At 33.1% G+C, this 4098-nt stretch overlaps 1 long non-coding RNA gene across 1 annotated transcript in view; it reads left to right on the forward strand.

Moving 5' to 3' along the window:
• The first annotated feature begins 63 nt into the window (after window positions 1-63).
• Window positions 64-4098, forward strand: part of LOC128247299 (uncharacterized) — a 24386-nt gene continuing 20351 nt past the window's right edge. Inside the window, exon 1 of the long non-coding RNA XR_008263671.1 lies at window positions 64-2457. This is a non-coding gene — a long non-coding RNA (uncharacterized LOC128247299). The remainder of the gene's footprint in view (window positions 2458-4098) is intronic.

Genomic DNA, 4098 nt, shown 5'->3' on the forward strand with positions numbered 1-4098 from the left:
ATATATACATGTATGTATATGTATCTGAGCATCTGTGTATCAGTGTATTTTGTTTTTGCATGAGTAGTATGGTAGTTTTAATGAAATTGTGCCTTCTCTATTTTTTATCATGTCTTAAAAGCAAGCTTTGTTTTATGGAATTTTTGATACTGAATTTCAGTGTTTGTTTTTGTTGTATTTTTGGTGTTTTATTTTTGTGACATATACTCAAAAAGTTTCTTATTATCCAGAAAAGGATTTAAAGCAAAATATATATTTTAGATGATATATCACTAAGAAGGACATACCATATTTGATGGCCTCCTAGGCTATACTTTTGTAAAATAAATTACCACTAAAATAATGTTTTAATTCCTCCACTTACCTGTATAACTTTATGTTATTACTGGTAATTATAAGCAATTTATTGCTTCCACATTCGATATAAACATACTGTAGGTGATTGTTCACCAATAGATGGCAGCACACGTTTTGTAAACATAATATCGTTTGAGCGAGTTTTGAGTCTATATTGAGGGCATTGGATGCAGGGAGATTTTTAAAGCCATTTTTGGGTAAAAAAGGTGCGTCTTATAGGCCATCAAATATGGTATATATATATATATATATATATATGTGTGTATAATAAGTGTTTGACTCAGTTTCACATGACTTAAGTTTCATTAAATGTTTGGAGGTAGAATGAAAGGTTTGAAAGAAATTCGATTGGGCTTTTAGATGTTTAAGCTTCTATTGGTCAGCTCAGATCAATGTGGTTTGAATACTGTTATTTTCCTTATTTTGAAGTCCACTTCTTCAGACAGGATATTGGCAGGGTGTTGACACCCCTTTGGCTGTATGCCATAATACAGTATACTCAGTGTCATCAATTTCTTGGATTAGGTACTGTACACAGAGAGGTAATGCAGGTCAATGGAGTATGTGTTACTTCTCACAGAAGCAGAGTTGGTAATTGTGCATCCCAGGTGAATAAGGAAGGGCCTTGTAAAGAATACTTCAGTTGATGTTGGGGATGTTATTTCAATGGTCATACAATCTTTGAATGAAGTGAAACAGGGAGATTGAGTTTTTCCCTATCACTATATCTGAAGTAGTGCATGTTCTGTGTATACCTTTTTAAAAAAATGTATTTACTGTCATATCTGTGTATTGTGATCCATCAGATGGTGTAAGGATGGCTTTATTGACTACAACCTTTGAGAGGCAGGATCACACCTGTGAGAAGTGGTAGGATTTCTGAAGTTACAGGTTGGGGTGTGGTTTGAAGGCAGTGTAGGTGTATGTTTGTGTCTATTGTAGCATATGATATTTGAAGCAATATTGTTGAAATGTGGGTAACTCATTATGATTCATATCAACATCTTAACTTTATGAGTACCCAATAAAAGGAACTAATGTTCCTGATTATACTGTACCACAGGCCACTGTCAAAGTGGTGCCTGTCTTATGCCAACATCCTGTTCAGATATTTAAACTTAAAAGCAAGTAAAATAACTAGTTACTTTGATAGCGTAGATACCATATGCCCTAAGCTGATCAATAGAGGCCTAAAGCACCTAGAAGCCAGATTTAATTTTTTTCAAACCCTTTACACTACCTTTGAACATCTGATGATAAGGACAGTTCTTACTTGTCCACAAAAATTCAAATCATGTGGAGCTGACTCAAACAGTTATTATATATATGAATATTCAAGAAAATATGTTAAGTGCTACATTCTTCCACTTGTAAACTCATTCATTATATATATATATATATATATATATATATAGGCAAATAAGAAAATGGAGAGGATAATCAATCAGCCTGTAAACATTCATTTGGATCTATTTATTAATTAATTACAATCATATGTATAAATAATTAAAATAAATAAACAAATAAACAAGTAAATAAATAAATAAGAATAAATAAATGAGTGAGAATAAATGAGTGAAAAAATACTAAACTCTTACAGTTGTTTCTATTTTGTGTGTGTCTAACTTGCCAAGGTTTCCACATCATACCAGTAATATGCAGGAATTGTACAAAGGTTGAACAAACATTGGACAGGGGTTGAACAATAATTTAGCCCCAAAGCTTTATCAGAGAGACCATAATGTTAGGAATCTAACATGTGAGGAAGAAAGAAAATAATAAAATAGAATAATAAAATAATAAAAATAGTAAGGAATGCGACAACAACAGAGAAAAGGGAAAGAACGGAACACTCATGAAAATGTATGTTTGAATGTATGTGTGTGTGTGTGTGTTTGTGTTTGTTCGTGTAAGTAATAATGTATATAGAGATAAAGAGATTTATAGAAAGAAGTTATTGTCTAGGTCAAATTCCTTCTTTCAATGCATGAAGGAACAATGACACTTGCAGTTAAAGACACACACACACACACACACTGCTATTTCTAAACTTAACTATTTCAGTGAAACATTGAAAACTGGTCTTACTTTATGAAACAAGTAAGTAAAAAATATGTTTCAAAAATTTAAATTTTGAATTTAGCTTTATTAAAATTACATCCCTAATCAGCTAAAACCATTTTTGTCTCTGCTTTAGAATTATTACATATATGTTCTAATGTTTTTCATTAAATCAAACCTTTTGTTTGTCTTATTTTACCTATATTTTTTGTCATTCTGTCTTGGGACAAAATGTGCAATTTCCGATTTCTCGTTATTTTCTCCCTACCTGTTTTTAACCATTACATTGCTAGTATTGCATTCCCATTTTGTACCATTGCATCATCTTTGGGAGTAGAAATTGGTCAGTATAGTTTATGTAGTTGAAGTTGAGAGAGTTTGAAACATAGGTGACAGGTAATTATTTTCAAGCAACTTTGACTTGGATGCAGTCACAGTGTTGTTGTTGGCACTCAGTCGCTTACGACGTCGAGGGTTCCAGTTGATCTGATCAACAGAACAGCCAGCTTGTGAAATTAACGTGCAAGTGGCTGAGCACTCCACAGACATGTGTACCCTTAACGTAGTTCTCGGGGATATTCAGCGTGACACAGTGTGACAAGGCTGACCCTTTGAATTACAGGCACAACAGAAACAGAAAGTAAGAGTGAGAGAAAGTTGTGGTGAAAGAGTACAGCAGGGTTCGCCACCATCCCCTGCCGGAGCCTCGTGGAGCTTTAGGTGTTTTCGCTCAATAAACACTCACAACACCCGGTCTGGGAATTGAGACCGCGATCCTATGACCACGAGTACGCTGCCCTAACCACTGGACCATTGCGCCTCCATGCAGTTGAAGTAGCTAATAAATATCTGGATAAGTTTTGGTATTTAACCATCAATATTCCTTTCTTTGTTGGATTCTACATCAATTTTTTTCCCCACACTAGTTTCTAATTTGATAATCTTTAAGCTTCAAAAAAAAAAAATTTCTAAATTGGGGCAAAATGAGTCATTACTAATTTCAATAATTTCTTTATAACTGCACAGTGCATAAATATATCAAGAAGAGAGCCACTCCAACAGGTCATGAAGAAGCTATAGAGAATATTTTATGTTGAGTTTTTAGATTTAGTCAAGTTTCATTAACTTTATATCATGGGCTAATTTTCCATGATCCTCTTTCACTTAACCAAGATACTTTAAATTTTTGTTGTATTTCTAATCTTTCTGATGTCTAAGGATGGATGTTTATGTGTATGAGTCTTTTTTTTAAATGTAGTTCTGGAGAAATGGAGAAGCAAATTTACCTTATCTTGTCTTACTCAATTTGCTTTGCCTAAATTTGTCTTTTATATGCTCAAAGAGAACAGCGATAATTATTTGAAATAGTTTTCTAAATATGTTATAGTTTTTACTGCATTTAGAGAAGGTTTTTACTTAGCTGATATAGTTTTGGCGAGGTAGTGAACATTTGTAAAAAATATATTTTCTTCAAAGTCAAAACCGCAGAAAATATTACTCATTGTGTCTCACCTACCTCTACTGGAAACTGGAAAAGCAGATTTTTGGAATAGCTGTTTGAATTTCCCTATTTTTGTTGGGCTTTTTCCTTTTTTTCTTTCATGCATTGCAAAGCAACGTAGGGAAGCCATTTTAAAAGTAGAATTTTTAAAATCCATGTCTTTTACATGTTTGGTATCT

Source organism: Octopus bimaculoides, chromosome 3 (genome assembly GCF_001194135.2).
Source record: "Octopus bimaculoides isolate UCB-OBI-ISO-001 chromosome 3, ASM119413v2, whole genome shotgun sequence".
NCBI classification, from domain to species: Eukaryota; Metazoa; Mollusca; class Cephalopoda; order Octopoda; family Octopodidae; genus Octopus; species Octopus bimaculoides.